At 40.7% G+C, this 22,982-nt stretch overlaps 1 protein-coding gene across 5 annotated transcripts in view; it reads left to right on the top strand.

The window, feature by feature from the left end:
* Nucleotides 1-22,982, top strand: part of LOC145341822 (uncharacterized) — a 707,529-nt gene that overhangs the window by 142,284 nt on the left and 542,263 nt on the right. The gene's annotated exons all lie outside the window — the stretch shown is intronic.

The raw sequence follows: 22,982 nt of genomic DNA on the forward strand, positions 1-22,982 counted from the left end.
GACCAAATCAACCTCCTTGCTTCAAAAACCAAATACAAATTGAATCCACTTCATGGTCCCCATAAGAGAGACAAACAAGATCTAAGCTGACAAGATAAGACATTGCACCCCACCTTGAGCCTGATCCTATGCTTGATCTGCTTATCACCTTGCTTGAAGATTGATGCACGTTACATGGAGATATTTTGGGTGGATACCTGCATGGTACCACTTCATAATATAACATGTTGCAACCTTAATGTGCTGTGTGTAGAATTACTTTCTTTAGTATAATCTTTCCAGTATGTTCTGTGAGAAGCCATAAGACCCACTTCCAGTATTTTCTTCTTTGGCAAATGAGAAAGAAAGTGACCATCATGAAAAATATCTCCATAATTTAATCTCCATTTTACCATAGGTTTAAATGCCATTTACTTGTCCGTTCATTGCATATCATCCATTTTTGATAAAGTTAATACTGTGGAAGACGACAACAAAATAGAAAATGTTAATACATTTGTAGAACTGGTATGTAAAAGACAATGAATTTCAATATATGTAAGTGTAAGTAATGCATTTTACAAGAGGAATAAGGAGGTAAAGGTCTAAAGAGTTCTGAGTGTACAGATTTGCAAATCATTACCAGTAACAACGCTTGGCAGCAAAACAGTAAACATGCAGTCCTGGCACACTGTGTTTATTTCTGGAGGAATAGAATATAAATGCAGAGAGAAATGGACTATCCATCAAAAACAAATCAGTGTACTTTGCCACGATAGTGGGAAAGCTTCTAGAAATGGCAGTCACTCAGACAAGCATGGATTGATTAAGGAAATCCGGTACAAAAATGTTAAAGGACTAAATTTCTTAGCATGGTTGACTTTTTTAGTGGGGTTACAGAGATTGTTACTGAGTTAATGAGGGCAATGTGATTGATCTGGTACATATGAGCTTTCAGAAGATATTTGATAAAGTGCCACACAATAGGCTTGCCAGCAAATTTGAAGCTCATGGATTACAGGGACAGTGGCAGCATGGATGCAAAGTTAGTTGAAGTGCTGGAAACAGAGAGTACTGGTGAATGGTGTTTTTCTGATCAGAGGATGGTATACAGTGACATGCCCCATTGGACCAATGCTTTTTTGATGTACATTAATGATACAATAAACATGCTTCTCATAATTTTCAGACCACACAAAACTTGGACATATTGTGAACTGAGGAGGATAGTGACAAACTTTAAGGGGTCATAGACAGGCTGATAAAATGGAGAGACTTGAGGCAGATGAAACTTATTGCAGATAAGCATGAAGTGCTGTATTTAGGTAGAAACGTTAAGGAGAGGCAATATTCACTAAGGGATGCAATTCTAAATGGATGCAGAAACAGAAAGACCTGTGATTTTATGTGCACAAATCTTTGAAAGTAGCATGGGAAGCGGCGGGGTGGGGGGGGCGGTGTGGTAAGAAAGTGGTTAAAAAGGCATATGAGAAACAGGGCTTTATAAATCGAGGCATAGCATACAAATGTAAGGAAGTTACGATGAACCTTTATAAAGGAGTTGAGGTTTGGCCTCAATTGGAGTACTGTGCCCAGTTTTGGGAATTTAGGAAAGTTGTGAAGACTTTATGGAGGATGCAGAAGACTTTAAAGAAGGTTCCAGATATGAGACTTCATTTACATGATTAGATTGAAGAAACTGATCTTTTTAGAGGAGGGAAGGTGGAGAATATTTGATAGAGATATTCAAAATCATGAGGGGACCACACAGAGTAGATAGAGAGAAACTGTTCCCTTTGGCGGAAGGTCAAGAACCAGAGGCCATATATTTAAATTGATTGGCAAAAATCCAGAGATGGCATAAAAAAACATATTTTTACACAATGAGTGGCTAGGACCTGGAAGGCACTGCCTGATAGTGTGTTGAAGGCAGATTCAATTGTGATAAGCACCTGAAGGTACAAGATGTGTAGATTTATGGAGAAGGCCTAAAGAGTGAAAGAAGCAGGATTATTCTTTCAGAGAGCCCCTGCCAAGTGACCTTCTCCTGTGCTGTAGCCATTATGTTAAACTTGTATAAAACCTTGGCTGGTCCATGCTTAGAGGACTGCGGACAATTATGATCTCCATTTTATAGAAGCACTGGAGAAAGCAAGTACATTTTTTACCAGTATATAATTCCTGAACTGAGAGGATACCAATCTCAGGAAAGACTGAACAGATCCTTTCTCTAATGAAGAGAAGACTGAGAGGTGACTTGATAGAGCTGTTTTCAATTATACAGGGCCCATTCTCCCATCCAGCTAATTTTTTAGTGCAGTGGACAGGGAGATTCCAGCGGCGCCCAATCTGCAGGATCAGTGCTGGGCATCCTGTTCAGATAGCGTCTCCCAGCACTGGATTTTTGACAGCGTCAGCTACATGCCGCAAATCAGTGGGGAGACGCATAAGTTATTTAAACGAGCAGATTTTTGGAATGATTCTTCAAATCTGGGCCCACTAAACATATTCAAATAATATTGAAATGACCATTTAAATGGTTTGAGCATCTCCCTGCTTCCGGCGCAGAGCAGACACCATCGAAAATCCAGTGCTAGGAGATGCAAACGGGGCACTAATCAGTCGCCGCAAGATTCTCCTGAAAAATCGCAGGCTATTCATTTCCGTATTTTTAACTTCATTATTTTGTCTATGTATTAATTTAATGAGTGTTTTGATGCACACTACACTGCAATTCAGCCTCTGGGCTGCAAATGTGCTTTTTTAAAATAAATGGTCTGTTATTATAAGTTAGAGAATCCATTTTATTAGGTCAAGACCTTATCCTTATCGATCAGCAGAGATGTAACTTAATGATTATAGGGTTCATTAATTTTTTGTGTTTTAAAATGGTTAAGTGAATAGGAGATTCTCTGATATATTTCAGATAAGAGAATTTAGCAATGCTGTAGAAATAATAAGCAGTAACTATTCAGTGAGCTAGGTCTCAGCATGATCTAAAAGTTGTTTGGTGGCAATCCTGAAGTTATATCTGAAATTGTAACAGAAGCTGACATTTTACCAATGTCAAATTCCACCTGTTATGGTCAGGGAAGATGGGTGAGGTAATTTTCCCTTCTTCCCACTTCCCGACTGATTGCAACAAAATGTATTTTTGAGAAGGAATGTTTTAACTCCTTCAGTGCTGTGACTTTTAAGAACAAACACAAAATAGACTTACATGTAAAATTTCACAACACAAGGAATGTAAATAAACACCCACTCTCTTTCACACATAACATACACACATACACGGCAACACATGTTTCACACAAGAAAATATGATTTTTAAAGATGCAGTATGCACTGCTACCTTTAAAAATAGTTCATAAGTTACTAAGATGCTGATTCCTCAAGATGGTGGTTAGAAATATTGCAGGCCTCACATTTCTGTTTTGGTTCACTGAACACAATTGAGGTTGGAAGCTTCTGCTCATGAACAGCAGGCTTCTGGATTTGCTCCAGTTAAAGCTGGAGGTGAACTCCTGTAGTGAGCAAAAATGCAGGTAAAACAGATTAGCCCATTTCATTGCCTGTGGTGGATTTTCAAAGCAGGGTCCTTCCTTCTGTTGGACAAGGTGGCTCCCCTCTGATCTCCATATCCCAGACTGCATCACAGTATTGATATATCTATTGACAACCCAAGTGGGTTTTTGGCTGAATAGTTTGTCACACATTGTAGGATATTTGATATCCCATCAACATTGATGGACTCCAAAATGACTTTGTAATCACATCTTCATGCAGCTGGCAAGACTATCAGCCATTGTAACCTCAATTGAAATGGAGAAGGGTGCTCATCAATACCTGGATAGATAATTTGCATTTTAAGTGACTTCTCAAATATATGCTTAGACATGTCAGTCTCTGTGTCAGTGCACAACCACAAAAAGGTCATCTAACTTCCTTGGAATCCAGTTTGACAAGGTAAATTGTCTGTATCCTTTGCTCCTTTTAAAAAGTAAAACGTTCATTGTCTTCACACATTTATAGGCATATGACAAATTTAAGATTGATTGAATTAATTGTAAAAAACTGGATCTGGAGGAAACATTGAGCAGACACCAGGTATTTATTTTTCAAGGGTAGGCGTTTAATTTTCAACATTGTCATCTTGCACCACATGTTTAGAAATCTACAATTGAGGAAGCTGTTCAATTTTTAATGTGACTTATGCCATAAAAATACAATAAGGAAATTGAAAATAGAAAGCAGTCTCACTGAGGATATTTTCTTTTAAAATCTCAAGAAGCTCAGAGCTCAAAAAGAATTTTCTTTTGCCAGATAATTTGATTGTAATAAATAGAATTTTCTAAATGACCATAATTGCATGTGAAAGTAGGGGGGTATGCCAATCTGTCGATGGTCAGCCATGAATGATTAAGAGGGTTTGTATGTATTGTAGTTATATGTGTATCTTGCTTATGTCCAAAATACTGTGCTCTTTTAAATCATTTGATTGGTTTGTGTTTAGATCATATATATCTCCTGTACAAATGTGAAGGAGGTTTGAATCATCGCTTGTCAAGCAATCAACTTGCTTTTTGGGTTTGGGTGAATTTGCTTTTATTTTTATTCTAGATATTGACTGAAGAGGTTATTCACATCCTTACATCCTTACTCAATTCAATTGTTGATACTTACATGTCTGCTTTAATTTTCACATGTTTTATTGAAGAAAATTGTTGCTTTTTTCCAGTTTAGCTATATTAATTAGTCAATTTTAAGTTTATGAAATATATAGGACAGAATTTTCTCAGAAAAATTTTAAGTTTTGAACAGGCGAGCACACGGGAGGTTTTCTTGCCTGTTTTTTTAGCGAGCTGAGTTTTGTGAATTTACAGCACTGTTTGCAATCCAGAGGCTATAATCTGATTTCTACCAGTAGGGGGAGTGGAAGAAGCCTATTCAAGCCAGGAAGCTGGCTGCAGACTGCTAGGGATGCTATTGTGTATGTGCCCTGTGTACAAAGTTTACTGGGAGGACTATCAATTCCCTTCTCCCTCCCCGCACCCACCTGGGCCAGTAATATCGAGAGAGACATGATCCTGACTTTTTGTCTCTCGCTCATATTTCCCACTATGCTACTCAACTAGTGCAGTGGGGTGGAAAATGCAGTATCGTCGTGCGAAATGGGACAGACTTCGAACCGATCTAGCAACTCAAGACTGGGTATCCATGAAGTGCTGTGGGCCATCAACGACAGTGAAATTGTACTCCAGCACAATCTGCAACCTCATGGCCTGGCATATTCTCTATTCAACCATTACCATCAAGCCAGGGAATCAACTCTGGTTCAACAGAGTATGCAGGAGGGCATGTCAGAAGCAGTACCAGGCATACCTAAAAATGAGATGTCAACCTGGTAAAGCTACCAAACTGGACTACTTGCATGCTAAATGGCAAAAACAACTAGTGATTGACAGAGATAAGCGATCCCACAGCAATAGGTCAGATCTAAGCTCTGCAATCCTTCCACATCCAGTCGACAATAGTTGTGGACAATTAAACAACTCATTGGAGAAGGAGGCTCCACAATTATCCCCATCCTCAATGATGGAGGAGCCCAGCACATCAGTGCAAAAATTAAGGCTGAAGTATTCGCAGCAATCTTCAGCCTGAAGTGCCAAGTGGATGGTCCATCTCGGCCTCCTCCAGTCATCCCCAGCATCTCAGAAGCCAATCTCCAGCCAATTCAATTCACTCCACATGATAGCAAGAATTGGTTGGAGGCACTGGATACTGCAAAGGCAATGGGCCCTGATAACATTCCGGTAATAGTACTGTAGGCTTGTGCTCCAGAACTTGCCGCACTACTAGCCAAGCTCTTCCAGTACAGTTACAACACTGGCATCTACCCAACAATGTGGAAAATTGCCCGGGTATTTCCTGTACACAAAAAGCAGGACAAATCCAACCTGGCCAATTACCGCCCAATCAGTCTAGTCTCAATTGTAAAAGTGATGGAAGGGGACAAGCAGTGCCATCAAGCAGCATCTGCTCAGCAATAACCTGCTCAGTGATGCCCAGTTTGAGTTTCGCCAGGTTCACTCAGCTCCTGACCTCATTACACCCTTGATTCAAACATGGACTAAAGAGCTGAATTCCAGAGATGAGGTGAGGGTGACAGCCCTTGACATCAAGGCCATATTCGACCCAGTGTGACATCAAGAAGCCCAAGCAAAACTGGAATCAATGGATATCAGGGGCAAACTGTCCACTGGTTGGAGACATACCTGGTACATAAGAAGATGGTTGTGGTTGTGGAACATCAAGTTGTCTCAGCTACATGACATCTGTGCAGGAGTCCCTTAGGGTAGTGTCCTAGGCCCAACAATCTTCAACTGCTTCACTAATGACTTTTCCTCCATTATAAGGTTAGAAATCGGGATGTTCACTGATGATTGCATAATGTTCCGCTCCATTTGCAACTCTTCAGATACTGAAGCAATCTATTTTTAAATGCAACAAGATCTGGACAATATCCAGGTTTGGGCTAACAAGTGACAAATAACATTCATGTCACACAAATGCCTGGCAATGACCATCATCAATAAGAAACACTCTAACCACAGTCTCTTAACATTCAATGGTAACCATCACTGAATTCCACACTGTTAACATCCTTGGGTTAACATTGACCAGAAACTCAACTGGATTCACAACATAAACACAGTGGCTACAATAGTAAGTCAGAGGCTAGGAATACTGTGGCGAGTGATTCACCTCCTGACTCCCCAAAACCTATCCACCATCTTCAAGGCACAAGTCAGGAGCATGATGGAATACTCCAGCCCAGTTTGGGCTTCGCCAGGTTTACTCAGCTCTTGACTTCATTACAGCCTTAGTTCAAACACGGACTAAAGAGCTGAATTCCAGAGGTGAAGTGAGGGTGACAGCCCTTGACATCATGGATGGGTGCAGTTCCAACAACACTCAAGAAGCTTGACACTATCTAGGACAAAGCAGCCCACTTGATTGCCGCCACATCTACAAACATTCAATCCCTCCACCACCGACGCTCAGTAGCAACAATATGTACAAGATGCACTGCAGCAATTCACCAAATATCCTTAGACAGCACCTTCCAAACCCATAATCACTTCCACCTAGAAGGACAAGGGCAGCAGATAAATAGAAACACTATCACCTGCAAGTTCCAATCCAAGCCACTCACCATCCTGACTTGGAAATATATCACTGTTCCTTCGCAGTCCCTGGGTCAAAATCCTGGAATTCCCTCCCTAACAGCATTGTGGATCAACCCACAGAACATGGACTGCAGCAATTCAGGAAGGGAGCTCATCACCACCTTCTCAAGGATAACTAGGGATGGGCAATAGCGACACCCATATCCCATGAATGAATAAAAGAAACTGCTCTCAGTAACCGTTGAAATCTGGATCTAACTTTCAGTTTTTACATTCTTTCTTATTGCAATCATATCAAGACCATAAGGGGAGGCATGATAGCACAGTGGTTAGCACTGCTGCCTCACAGTGCCAAAGATACAGCTTTGATTCCCAGCTTCGGTCACTCACTGTGTGGAGTCAGCATGTTCTCCCCATGTCTGCATGGATTTCCTCCCACAGTCCAAGAGATGTATGGGTTAGGTGCATTGTAAAAAGTCTGACAACACCTGGTTTTAGTCCAACTGATTTATTTGATAGTAAACGCACAAGCTTTTGGGTTAGTCCCTTCGTCGGGTCATTCACCTGACGAAGGGACTAACCCGAAAGCTTGTGCGTTTACTATCAAATAAATCAGTTGGACTAAAACCAGGTGTTGTCAGACTTTTTACTGTGTTTACCCCAGTCCAATGCCGGCACATCCACATCATTAGGTGCATTGGCCATGATAAATCCTCCCTCAGTGTATCCGAAAAGGCACAGGACTGTGGCAACAGAGTGTGGCAACTAGGGGATTTTCACATTAATTTCGTTGCATGTTAATGTAAGCCTACTTGTGACACTAATAAATAAAATTTAAACCATTATTGATGATAACATCAACAACAACAACTTGAATGTATGTAGCATCTTTAATGTAGTAAAACATTACTAGTTGTTTCACAGTGCTTTATTAACTGGAATTTTATAATCAACCATATGTCAGAGCAGATGATCAACGACTTTGTCAAAGAGGTAAGTTTTAAGAAGCATCTCAGAGGAGGGTACAGAGACAAATAGGTTTAGGAAGGGAATTGCTGCGCTTAGATGCATTCCCCCCTGCCACTCACAAACACACACCCAGAACCCTTACAGTAGTGGTCACGAGATAGTGCTCCTGATAAGTCCTGATGTTGTAGCAGTGCCACTTGAGAGAGTTTCCAGCCCATCCCCCACTTGCAATAGTGCTTGCTGCTGCCTCACTAGGACCCCAGAATCATCCCTAAGCCCAAGGTCAGTGCTTTCAGCCAGGTCCATGCTGAGAGTCCAATGTTGGACCCTGTGAGCAATAACAGCCCCCCACATACTTGCAGCAACCCCCCCACACAAAACGCAACATGTCCGCCATGGAACAATCTCCCCCTGAGCAGCACGGAGCAATTTGAAAGCAGAGACTTATCTCCTCGATCACTCTCTGCTGGAGCACCTAAATCTGATTTTTATAGAGGAGGTATTTTCCTGACCAATCCAGCTGCAGTGAATGACTTGTTAAGGCAAGTGAGAGTGAAGCTCGCTAATGACATTGTGATGAATGTAAAAAAAGCAAATTGAGGTTTTGCCCATTTTGGGCGGGCTCCCTGATCACACAAATTTTCTTTTCATAAAATGGGAATGGATGTGATAACAGGCGCCATACCCCTAGTTGCATCATGCCCAATTTTACGACATTTCCCCACCGCAAAACAGGTGCGATGAGACCATAAAATTCTGCCTGTTAGTTAAAATGATAGATATTTGGTTACATTGTGATTTTATAAATATCTGACAATAACATTCTTAATAATGCATTCCAGCACTTCTCTCAGACAGATGTTAGGTTAACTGGCCTATAGTTTCCTTTCTTCTGCCTTCCTTAAAAGTGTCACATTAGCTATTTTCCAATCTGCTAGGAAAGTTCCAGACTATTTTGCAAGATTATAACCAATACTTTTTCTGGCTGTGCCTCCACTTCTTTTAAGACCCTAAGATGCAGGTCTTGGGAACTTGTCAGCCTTTAGGTTGAATAACTTTCCTACCACCTTTTCCTGATGATCATGATTGTTAAGTTCATCTCTCCCTTTCACCTTATGTTTCTTTGGGAAGTTTTAAAAGTGTTTTACTGTGAAAGAGACACAAGAGACACCATTTTCTGGTCGCGCTCACCCTGAGACTGGAAAATCCTTCCTGAGGTCAATGGATCTTTCCATGGTCCGCCCCTTGCCCGCTATGATTCCTGTGGTGGATGTAACAAGAAAATTTACTCCTAGATAGCTCTTCAATGGCTCCGCCATTCCTTTGTTTCCTCCATCAATTTCCATACTTGCCCTATTCAAATACTTGCAGAAACATTTAATACCTGTTTTTGTATTAGCAGCTAATTTTCTCGTGCTCTTGTTTCTGTCTCTATTATCCTTTTAGTCATTCTTTGCTGGTTCTTAAAATCTGTTCAATCCCCTGATCTACCACTGATCTTTGCAGATTTATACAGTGTTTCTTTCAATTTAGTAGTATCCTTCCTGAAAGCAACAGATGAAGTAGAGATTCAATTGGAAAAAATGGTTCTGTTGTGTTTAACATCTGCCATTTCATCTTTCTTAGATAAAGAAAAGTAAAAAAACTTCTGTAATTACATTTAAGCAATGTTTAAGTGTTACAATGTGGGCTAATTAATATTTCCGTCGTTGATCCAAGTTGCAAGCCCTCTGGAAAGTCATTGACAACATTGCCACTAGCTCTGGCTATTATTTGGTTTTTATACAAGTACAACAATGCGGGGAAATAATGCCATTGTTTGATACTCATTCTTGAAGTATTATTTACATCAGAATTTAAAATTCTACAATGTATTGACAATATTTATACATATATAGTATAATGGCCAGAAAAAGGCGAACAAATATTTTAAATTAAGCAGTATTTGTGACATGATAAGGCACAACTTTGCAGTATGGAATGACATAAAGAGTAATCATGCAATATGCCTAACACCGTTGAAAAGCATTCTGTGGAAAAATTCTCTAATATGATCATACACAAGAATTTCTATTTCCTCTGTGTTTTCTTTATAAATATATGAATATAATTGAATTTGGAAAATTAGATTGAAAATACCTTTTATTAGAAGGACTGATCAGCCTTAAAACTTTAACGCTCATATGTACATGCTTGAAAATAAATACTAATGATATCACAGAACTGGATACAAAAAATCTTTCCTCATTTTATAATTATTGGAAGAAAAAGTCCTTGTATGTTTTCTGGTATGTGGGTAAGGTTAATATTTTATATTTATAGTTTTTCATAAAAAGACTTGTCCAGCTGCGGTTTGACCCCTTTAATAATAAATGATGGATGCGAGAATTACAGAGGGAACTGAAAAAAAATCCAATTTTATCTTGGCTGCATTAAATAGAAACTGAAATATGTTATTTAATGCATGGTATGAATGGTGGCTATTATGTGTTATTAACAAATCAACCTCCTCTTTCTATGATATGAATCCTTATCGCACCAGGAACAGCATACACGCTTTTCTGTATTGATTTATTGCTGCTTGCCATATGACAGTGGAAAGTAATGAGTTGACTATGTTTTTGATAGGATTGTGCAATAAGTTCAGCAAGTTTTATCTCCGTCACTTGATTAGATTTTGCTAGGGTTACTTAGTTTGCAGAAAACGCTAACTCAGCGGTTACAATTGAACTGTTATGAAATAGATAATGGAATTTGAAGCATCTTGCTGTATGGAACTGCGAATGTTTTTATAGATCAGAATTTTGTACACTCATAGGCAGGAATTCAGTTTTCAGATATGAGAATTTATATTAACAAAATTCAACTGTGAAATAATAATTAAAGTACAAACCTCTGTTTTCACAAACATTTAAAATTTTTTTTCCATTTTCTGATACCTTTAGAAGAAGCTCCTGTATTTTTTAATAATCCTAAGAGGAATCATGTGAAATATGTTTTAGTGAGTGAGCATTTTATAGAGGATGTTTTAAATGCTCTGTGTTAAATTGACAACTGTAAGTTATGCCTGGTAGCTGAAAGTGAAATACATTCAAAAATATTGACTTGAGGAGATTGTTGTTTAATTTTGTTTCATACAGTAGTTTGCTAATCCGCTTGATAACTAAATTTCATTGATAGGTTCAAATAGGGGTTTTCCAAAGCAGATTGCTACATTGGATGATATTTTCTCTGATATCAGTAAAGGCTGATGTTGGGATGTAAAGCAGCATTGAGCCCGGCAATAGTGAATTTTAACGCCATATTGTGTGGCACTTTGTGCAAAAAATTGCATGCACGGTTTCCACGCCATATTGTTAGCAGATGGCTTCTGATTTTCCCACCACAGTGCTTTAACAATCCAGGTGCCATATTTAAAGGCCACCCCAACGCACAGTGGTCACACTTCACAGGTCACTGGGAAGTGATGGTACCAGGAGATCTGCCCAGAAGTCCTTGGTCATCTCCCTGGAAAGACTGCTCACTGCAGTGGAGGCTCACCATGATGTCATCTACCCACCCTCTGGATGAAAACCTATCAGCAAGATCACAATTCCAGCATGGGAGAAGGTGGCAGCAATCAGGAGTGCCAATTCCATTCAGAAGAGAGTGGATTCCATTCTTTGTAGCTGTCCCTTCATTTCATAGAAGAAGGCAATGGCTCTCAAGCACCCAGAGAGAGTCATCCAGTGCAGAAAAGATGAATGATCTCCTCTGTTTTGCCAGGGTAAGCCGTTCTTCACATCACTCTCAACTCACAGACACATCACACATCTGCAGGAATCTCATTCACTGCCGGCTTAAGGGAAACCCCACTAACTCTCCCACAACCACACTTTCATCTCTTCTGTTGGTCATGTCCTGATCCTGTCCATGGCCCCACTTACCATTCATATGTGCCACACATCCATGTCTGGCAAATGCCCTGCTTACACTCCATCTGTCTTCATGAAGTACTAACTGGTGCATAACAAAAGGGAGGGATTCCCGATTGATGGAGGGATGGTGCAACTGAACGTCCTCATAGACTTTGAGGAGCGTGTATTTTAGCTGGCTGGCAGGGATGTGGACCGTTCCTGTGTTGATGGTGAGGTTGGTGCAAATAAATTAAGTGAGGATCTGGCATTGCAGCATCCATCAAACTACAATGCTGTAAGTCATGTCTACTGTTTACCAAGCCTCTGCTATCCACCATTGACCTCCCCTTTCTTTTACAGCAACATCTGGGACTCCAGCTCAGAGAAGAACACTGACCATGATTTTTCAGGACTGTCACATCGCTTACCCACGCCCTCCACCAGCGCAGAGATGCATAGTTCAGTGAGATCTAGTTTTAAAGCTGTCTCGAGGTCACAAACTAGTTAGCACATCACAAAGTCTGATCCACAGCAGGCAAAGGCAAGGACATCCCAGGGTGCTAACACTTGAAGGAATGCCAGAGGCCAGGAATCTGTTGAGTTCAAGTCAGATGACAAGACTGAGGACTTGGTGCTGCCTCAGTTGCTGGAGATCCAAACAGCAGCCTGGCAAAATCAGGAAGGGGTGCCTGCCGCATTCCTTGGATTGCTAAGCTGCATGGAGAAGTCAAAGGTGATTGTGCCAACAGGCCAACGCACCGATGTCAGCCCTGCTTGGGTGGCAGCTTTAGTAAAGACCTTGGTGCAAGACATCTGTCTTGCATGGCTGTAGGACATGCAGTCCATGGTACAGACACTTTTTGGCATCCATTAGTGCCAACCCCAGAGGATGATGTGGCTACTCATGCTCACTGTAGCTGTCTCTCTATCCCATAGAGGAAGACAGTGGCTCTCAGGCACTCAGAGAGAGGAGGAACAGTTTCTGCACATGCTGGAACCATCTACCCAGCTGACACTGGAACTGTCCTATCCATTCGAATCACTTCTTCCTGTGATCACATCATATCCGGCTCCACAGGCCAAGGAGGGTGGCACTGCCAAAAGTAGGCAGGGTGCCCAGGGTCTCAGCCCTCCAGAGAACATCCATTGAGGTCATTGTAGACAACAGGACATAGCAGTTGGCAGGCTGCTTCCACCTCTGCTGAATATTGAGCATGTACCAAGACATAGTGACAGGGAAAGTGAGGTTCAGAAATTCATTTGCACAGCATGGGCACAGGTATTAAGCACTTGTATATAATGTTCTCTTCTATAAATAAACTCCTACTAATTTCATCTTTACTATGGCTCCTTGCTGTGATGAGCTGTGTTCCTGTCCATCTGCAGTGAAACTTTGACTCTTGCACAGGACAAAGGCAGAATGCTCAGTCCAGGGCTTCCTCCATATGCTTTATGCAAACTTTCCAGCACGTTGATGGCGTTCGTTTACAGTTATCCACTGCAACTCCATGACAGAAACTTATCACAGAGGGTATGTGCACTGCCATCAGTCAGACACGAGTGCATTGCTCACAGATGTCATGTGAAGATAACAGGATGTCTTCTCCATATCTCCTCCAGCAAGTTCTTGCACTGTTGGCAGCACCAGTTTGTACAGGACGCAGCAGGCAACAACAGTGTGGGACACACTTTGCCCATTGTATTATAGGACTCTACAAAACTGGTCGAGACACTGGAGCTTCATAAAGATTAAAGTTTTTTTAAATCCTCGCCAAAGTGTGTGTTGTAACATGAATCTCATTGTACCTTGTCTTATTTGCATTCTGTAGCCTCCACAAAGGCATCATCAGCCATGTCCTTAATGGGTATTCCTTGTCCCTAAGTAGTCAACTCTGCAGCCTCTGTGAATCCTGAAATATAGTAAGAAGTCTCACAACACCAGGTTAAAGTCCAACAGGTTTATTTGGTAGCACAAGCCACAAGCTGCACCTTCATCAGGTGAATGGGAGTTCTGTTCACAAACAGGGCATATAAAGACACAAACTCAATTTACAAAATAATGGTTGGAATTCGAGTCTTTACAGGTAATCAAGTCTTAAGGCACAGAAAATGTGAGTGGAGAGAGGGTTAAGCACAGGTTAAAGAGATGTGTATTGTCTTCAGCCAAGACAGTTAGTGAGATTTTGCAAGCCCAGGCAAGTCGTGAGGGTTACAGGTAGTGTGACACGAACACAAGATCCTGGTTGAGGCCGTTCTCATGTGTGCAGAACTTGGCTATCAGTTTCTTCTCAGCGATTCGGCATTGTGTGTTGTGAAACCTGCTTTGGAGAACGCTTACCTGAAAATCAGAGGCTGAATGCCCATGACTGCTGAAGTGTTCCCCAACAGGAAGAGAACACACCTGCCTGGTGATTGTCGAGCAGTATTCATTCATTTGTTGTCATAGCATCTGCAAGATCTCCCCAATGTACCATGCCTTGGGACGTCCTTTCCCTGTCTGGGCTTGTAAAATCTCACTAACTATCTTGGCTGGAGATAAAATACATCTCTTTAACCTGTGCTTAACCTTTTCTCCACTGACATTGTCTGTACCTTTAAGATTTGATTACCTGTAAAGATCCACATTCCAACCATTATTTTATAAATTGAGTTTCATGTCCTTACATGCCCTGTTTGTGAACAGAACTCCCACTCACCAATGAAGGAGCAGCACTCTGAAAGCTTGTGGCTTGTGCTACCAAATAAACCTGCTGGACTTCAACGTGGTATTGTGAGATTTCTTACTGTGCTTACCCCAGTCCAACGCTGGCAACTCCACATCAACCCTGAAATATGTCAGGAATCTGAGAGCCGCTGAGAATATAGGAGTTGTGTGCACACCCTGGGGAATCGAGCACACACCTGCAGGATGCATTTGGTGTGGTTGCAGACCAGCTAAACATCCAGCCTAGTGCATCTCTCATGATTCACATTGTTCACAGCTTGATGACATGGAACTCAGAGTGCGATGTGAGTGCACTCAATTGTAGCCTGCACCTATGAAAACTGGAGATCTGTGCAAATTCCACTGCTTTGCATCTAGGCTTGCCTGATCCTGGTTGAAATGGTTGCCTTTAGAGCCCTGGAAAGATCCACTGATGTGAAAACTGAGCACCGTAGTCACTTGCAGTGACACTGGCAGTGAATTCACTCCCAATCCCTCTGGTGCCAAATCCTGCAGCAGGCGACAGATGTATCCAACCAGATACCTGGACAGGCGTAGTCTTTGGTGACACTGGTCCTCCAAGTATGTAAGGCACTGTCTGTAGATACTGAGTTTAGTAAGGAGCCTCCAAGTGACGACACTCTGGAGCATGTGGATCATGCAGATCCTCTTGACAGTTCTTTAGCGAGCCAAGCACTGTTGTTGATTTCATCTGCTTTTATTCTCTCCTGCCTATAAGCGCGAAGAATGATGGTGGGATCACAAGGCTCCATATTTCTGATGGTCTTCACACTGCAGTGTCAAAGGGAGAGACTTAAAAGTTAACACTTGTCTGCTAAGGAACCATTTTTTGTCTATCCATCGTCTGCAGCTGCCTCTCAAAGCCCATTGACTCATGTTCTGGCCACAACATTGATATCAGTCCCCAGTCCAACGCCGGCATCTCCACATCATCACAACATTGATGCCCAGCCTGAGTTTGCATGCTGGTTGGACAAGAGCCCCCATTCCCACCTTACACCACATGATTAAATGGTAACAGCTGGTAACAAATATGGGAATAGGCGCCAGAATTAGAGGAGCACAAAATCATGGATTATTAAATTATTTAACAAAGTTTAATGCAAGTGAGATTTTGTTTTATGGTCCATTTATTTTTTAAAATGGTTTCACACATTATTGATTACCAAATTCCACTCCAGAGAATTGAGCACAAAATCTGTGTTAACATTTCAGTGTCAGAGGTCTTGATTGTTGAATGAGCTGTAAAGCCCTTCTGTCTCCTGAAGTAAATATAAATGTGCATGTAGCCCTGTTTTGAAAAAAAGCAGGGTAGTTCTCCATTGTGCCCGATCAACATTTATCCCTCAACCAAATTATCTGATCATTTTCAGATAAGCTCAGTTGGCTGGATAATTGATTTGTGACGCAGAATGACACCAGTAGCATAGGTTCAGTTCCATACCGACTGAAATTATTCATGAAAGCCTGCCTTTTCAACCTTGCCCCTCATTTGAGGTATGGTGCTCAGAATGCTGCCATGACTGTGGCCACTCAGCGCTCTGAAAGCTCATGATTCCAATTAAACCTGTTGGCATCTAACCTAGTGTTGTGAGACTTCTTACTGAACAATATCTTGGTCTCTGTTCTCTTAAATTCAAACTTCTTAAGACATTCTTTCTGTACTAATTCCCTGGTTCCCTAGACTGTAACTGGTTCTTTGGGAAGCCTGCCTCTTTGCAGCTCCTTTGTCCTGCCCAACTTCTCCTGGCAAAGATGTTCGCTCCATGGTGTTCTTCTTCAAGTGCAAACAAATTCAGCTAAAACTACATTCAAAAGCCTTTCTATCTTACAAGACCTCCAGGTGAGAGATGTTCACTCTATAATGTCCGTCTTCAACTGCAAACAAATTCAACTAAAAGTAAATTTAAAAGCTTTGTCCCGTAACAGGCTCTCAATTTCTAAGCAACCACTGCTACTTCCGCCAGCTTCTATTTATTCTTCATGATGTAACCCTCTTGAAGCGCAATAGAAACACAGTTGGAATTGAAACCAACCCTCACACATACAAACACCTTTGTCCAGCAGGAATGTAACTATAGGTTTTACCCTTCCAGGCACAGAAACAATAAATTGAACCCATTTAAAATTGTATCTTATTTCAGGTGTTTCCCAATACAAATATGAATCCCTTAAAACTACTTTTATTTCATGGGAACATAAGAACATAAGAAATAGGAGCAGGAGTAGGCCATCTATCCCTTCGAGCCTGGCCCACCATCCAACAAGATCATGGCTGATCTGAAGTGGATCAGTTCCACTTTCCCGCTTTCTCCCCATAACCCTTAATTCCCTTGTTTATCAGAAACCTATCTACCCATGACTTAAATATATTCAGTGAGGTAGCCTCCACCATTTCAGTGGGCAGAGAATTCCAGAGACCACCATCCTTTGAAGAAGTTCCTCCTCAACTCCGATCTAAACTGCTCCCCCCCCTCCTTATTTTGAGGCTGTGCCCTCTAGTTCTGCTATCCTTTCTAAGCAGGAAGAATCTCTCTACCTCTACCCTATCTATCCCCTTCATTATCTTATATATCTCTATAAGATCCCCCCTCAGCCTTCTAAACTCCAACGAGTACAGACCCAGTCTATTCAATCTCTCCTCATAGGCTAACCCCCTCATCTCTGGTATCAGCCTAGAGAACCTTCTCTGCACTCCCTCCAAGGCCAATATATCCTTCCGCAAATGCGGCGCCCAAAACTGCACACAGTACTCCAGCTGCGGCCTCACCAGTACCCTGTACAGTTGCAGCAAGACCTCCCTACTTTTATACTCTATCCCCCTCACTATAAAAGCCAACATTCCATTCGCCTTCTTGATCACCTGCTGCACCTGCAGACTGGGTTTTTGCGATTCGTGCACAAGGACTCCCAGGTCCCTCTGCACCATAGCGTGCTGCAGCTTTTTGCCTTTTAACATGTGAATGTTGATTCATGGGGACTATTCATTTTGGTGTCTCCCCTAATATTATTTTTATACTTTTGATTGTTATTGAATGGTAGAATTTGTGATTGGTTGAAGATGTTAAACACATAATTTGTTTATTAAAATTTTGTTGGATCAAGCTTTTTATAAACTACAACTAAAGTTAGACAAGTTGTAAAATCTTGCCTCACAGGTACTTTTAGTAATCATCCTGCAGTTCATTCTAACTAAGAACAGAAAATATTTAACAAAACCATACATTTCAAATGAAGTGTGATTAGATTTAGAAACTGTTCTTGTCTGGATATGAGAAGACCAGATTAACTAGCTAATTAACTGGCAAAAGAAATGTATAAAGTTTTTCTGATTTAACTTTGAGATGTATTGTAGCATATTGGAATTGGAAATTCACAACAGCTCACTGGTCTCCTTTAGTGTTGCCAAAGGTTAGTCTGGGGTCTGTGGAATAGCTATGATGTTTTACTTCTAGTGTGTGTTTAATTTGGCATGTTTCTTTAAGGCCATTGGTGAGATGCTCCTTGCGGGGAAGTGAGTTATTACCAGGTCCTTTGACCGCTGCTTCTGAATCTGTGGCTCCAACTTTTGGAGAGAGGTCAGTTTAATGAGGATGGAAAAGCCAATAGGAACTAACAGGCTTTTCTATTTTTATTAAGTTAATATTTTTGACTTTTCAAAGTGTGACAGATGACTTTTATTATTTTTTATAGATAGTGTGAATGGAAATGAATTTAAGGTGGCATGGTGGCACAGTGGATAGTACTGCTACCTCACAAAACCAAGAACCCGGGTTCAATTCCGGCCTTGGGTGTGGAGTTTGCACATTCTCCCCATGTCTGCATGGGTTTCGCCTGGGTGCTCCAATTTCCTCCCACAGCCCAATGATGTGCAGGTTAGGTGGGATTAGCCATGCTAAATTGTCCTTTAGTGTCCCAAAATGTGTAGGTTAGGGGACTTAGCAGGATAAATATGTGGGGTTACGAGGATAGGGTGGGGGTGGGCTTTGGTAAGATGCTTTGTCAGAGAGTCAGTATAGACCCGATGGGCCAAAGGCCTCCTTCTGCACTGTAGGGATTCTTTGGTTCAATGGCCCTTCTCTGAAACAGATGAGTATTCTGCGCTTGGATCAGGATTTTTAATGTGGGGCTGGCTCAAATTTATTTAAGTGTAATTGTTATAACTGAAAATTATTCATGTTAATTTTTCTTCTTAACTAACTATTGCCACCACCATCAGACATTAGCCTGATATGGGGAGAGCTTGATGGATCTTCTATCAGTGTTGTCACCGCATCTCCGAACTACGTAGGGCCCAACAAAATTAACTGAAATGCTAAATTTTTTAGAAGACGTATATAGAATGGAGTGGGTAATAATTGAGCTAATATTGTATTCTTCCTTGTAAATTAATTACTTTAAAAATTGTTTTCCTGGCTTTCACCATTTGGTCATTTATTATGTTGTTTTCTTTTTCTGAAACCAAGAGACTGTGACAGTAGAGAAAAATAAGATAGTGTCTTTATCCTCTCTTTTATAAATAGGCCTTTATCCTGATGTTTTATTAGATATGTTGGGAGGAGTGGTATTTTCATGCCGCTGCAGCAAGAAAAGTCCCTTATTTCAGTTAAATTATCACATTCAATCAGTAAATCATTTCATTTTCTTGGTCAATTGATTAAAGGTTTGTGTATGAGGGAATCTATCTAAGCTCATGATAGGAAATTTTTACTTTGTCGGGTGGTGCAATTCATCCATTCCATTGCTACTGCCACCACAATATAGTCAATCCCCATTGTTTGTGCCCCCGTCATCACAATTTTGTTATGTGCACAAATCTATTTGAGTATCCAATCGCAGTCTGTGCCACTAAAAGTTTGCATATCTGTGATTAAAAATATAACAATCTAGATGCTCCAAGTTCACAGTGGCAATTCAAAAGCTTGTTTTGGAACCTTTCTAAAGCACTGGTGCCACTGCATGTCTTAAAACATTGAAACTCAAAGAGTCCTGCTCCCTGCCCTCCAACCATTAAAATAATGTTACAAAGACTAAACAGCAATTTACACAAGCAAACATTTTCAAGTTTCTGCATGTAGTCCTGAAAGGTTAATAAAAACTTACTTCCTAAAATCTTTCACAAACCGTAAAATACGCTGCTGTCCTCTTGTCCCCAGAGAAAGTATGCTCTGCAAATGGTCCTTCACTGCACATGCATAATCACCATGTGCATTTGGGTTGCTGTGATTTACAGGATGATGCCGTTTTCAGATTTTTGAAGTACAGTAATAAGAAAGTGCAGCACTTTAAGAATGTGTCAGAGCCAAGCGGAAAATGTCCCAGACATGTGATGGTACTTGAACAAAAAGTTTCAATCTTAGATAGACTGACAAATGGTGCAAGTGCTTTCATGCTGGCCAGGGAGTACTTTAAGAATGCATCAACAATCAGGTATATTAGGCAGTCTGAAGAAAGAAAAGGGCCATTGTTAGCGTTTCTGTTGGTCGTAGAGCCAAGTTATCCTTGTGAGTAGGAAAGATCCACACTTAGATTCATTGGAGAAGTTACTCAGTGTGTGAATCAGGTACCAGCATCAAGGGAAGACTCCCAGTTTAATGGTCCAATCATTTGAAACAAAGCCCCTGAATTGTACCAGCACATGTGGATTAATAAGGAAGCTAGCGCTGGTGTCTCCGGTGCCCATGAAGATGGTGCAGAAGGCGCATCTCTTGCTATTTCCAAAGAATTCTCAGCCGGCACTGGATGGTTTAATCACTTTAAAAAAATGTTTTGGGCTGCACAATGCAAAGTTTGTTCGGGAGGCTGCTTCAGTTGAAGTGTGCTGCAGGAATACATTGAGAGGAGAGGCTACCAAGTGTCTCATTTTTTTGTTGCAGGACAAGACATCATCGCTGTAAACTAACTTCATTAATGACAGACTTTCATAACATGAATATTGCAAAGCATCTGTAGCTTTGTTACAACTTACTCTAACATATGCTATCTTACCTTCGACCCCAAAATGGATCTTATTGTATCCAATAATGGAGTCCACTACCACGATCACTTATTATTATGACACCAAGCAGAGCAGGTCTTCACTGCAGATGAAATTGATCTGTTCTGGAAGATACCAAGTAGAGCCTACATTTCAAAAGAAAAAAATGCAGCTTCTGGTTTTAAAGCAACAAAGGACAGGTGATGCTCCCATGAGCCAATGGACTGGTTTTCAAATGTAAACCAATGTTTGTTTATAGGTCAGAAAACCCTAATTTTTAAAGGAAAAAATAAATGTAATCTGCAAGTCTTTTGGAAGGCTAACGGCAATGCCGAGATTACAGCAGTCTTTGCAAACTGGTTCATCATTGCTTTCTGCCAGCGGTCTGCATTTATTTGAGGGAAAAGAACCTGCCTTTCAAGGTCCTACTAATCCTTGACAATGCACCTGGGCATCTTTCACTGAGAACCATCCAGATGTTGAAATTTTGTTTTTAACCCCCAAATACAACCTCACTTATCCAACCAATGGATCAGGGGCTCATTGCCTCCTTCAAGGCTTACTACATCCAACAAAGTTTCAGCCACTGCTATCATCTTCCGGAAGCAGACTCTTCAACCATAGTCTATGATTGCTGGAAGGAATTTAACATCCTTATAGTACTTGGCATAATTAGGGACTTGTGAGATGAACCCAAGATCTCTGCTCAGAGCAGAGACTGATATCCAAGTTCCGCACACATGTGGATTGCTTCAATCGGGACCTTGAGTTCATGTCACATTAACTGTAACCCCCATGACTTGCCTGGGCTTGCAAAATCTCACTAACTGGCCTGTCCGGAGACAATACACAACTCTTTAACCTGTGCTTAATGCTCTCTCCACTCATATTGTCTATACCTTCAAGACTTGACTACTATAAAGATTTGCATTCCAACCGTTATTTTGTAAATTGAGTTGATGTTTTTATATGCCCAGTTTGTGAACAGAACTCCCACTTACCTGATGAAGGAGCAGCATTCCGAAAACTAGTAGATTTTGCTACCAAATAAACCTATTGGACTTTAACCTAGTATTCTGAGACTTCTTATTGTGTTTACCCCAGTCCAATGCCGGCATCTCCATATTGCAGCTGAAGTGGCCAGGATTGTTAGCTTAGCAAAAACAAATTGGAGGTTAGGGATTTGAAGACATGACCACAGCAGATGAGTTACTTCCATCTTGTCAAGAGGAACTCTTACAGAAGAATTGGTTGAACTGATGAGATTAAATGAATCTAAACAGGAACAGGAAGAAGTGTCTAAAAAGGCAGAATTCACAAACAAGATCTCTCAAGATCAGCTAAAGAATTGAAAAACAGACAACAGGCCATGATGTAAGCATGGAAAAAGGTGTCGTTTTTTTGTAGAATGATTGACACAGTTATCGCTCCTCACAGAGAACTTTACAAAAATGAGAAACAAAAGACTAGGCAGTCAACAATAACATAATTCTTTTCATCCAAATCATCCACGTCATTGCTGGCAGCAGTCAGTCACCCACTCCATCTACTTCCTCTCTTAAGTACAATACTGTTCCTGTACTGTACTGAAAACCTCTGGGAAAATTCAGTTTTGTTTTGTGTGGAAATAAATTAAGTTTAGCTGTTGTATCATTCATATCAGTGCTCTTAGTCACAATAAAACAATTTACAATTTTTTCAAACTTACAGGTTACAAACGTTTAGGGGACATGAATTTTCCTTCAGAGATGAGAAACAGAAGCCAGATTTGTATTTTGCATCAGAAATGTATCTCCAGTGGGAAACTGACTGAATTTTGGATTTTCCTGGAGTTAAACCTTAATTAATGTGAAATATACAGTACTGCCAATTTTAAATTGTACCACAGGTACATATTGTAGTTCTTTAGTTAAATTGATCCAATTTTCTTTTGTTGACAAACAATTTCTTCAGTAAAATTGTCTTCGATGTACTGTACAATAAACTGTTGTGATTTGTAAAAGGTGCAATTGTATTCTGTAATTGAAAAGTTTTAAAAATGTTTTTGTTTGCTTTTATTGACAAATTTCTTCCATAAAATTGTCTTCAATTTAGTTAAAAAAATAGTTTTCATTGACTCCATTAACGTAAATGTTTGAAAGTTGGGGACGGCTGGAACATATCAAATTAATCCCATTAAAAACTGTGTTCACTGTTCATGATTTTGCCCTTCGTGAAATCTCACAGGAATGGAATTTCTGTAAATG

This window comes from Carcharhinus amblyrhynchos, chromosome 4 (genome assembly GCF_965287045.1).
Source record: "Carcharhinus amblyrhynchos chromosome 4, sCarAmb.v2.hapA, whole genome shotgun sequence".
In the NCBI taxonomy this organism is placed as follows: Eukaryota; Metazoa; Chordata; class Chondrichthyes; order Carcharhiniformes; family Carcharhinidae; genus Carcharhinus; species Carcharhinus amblyrhynchos.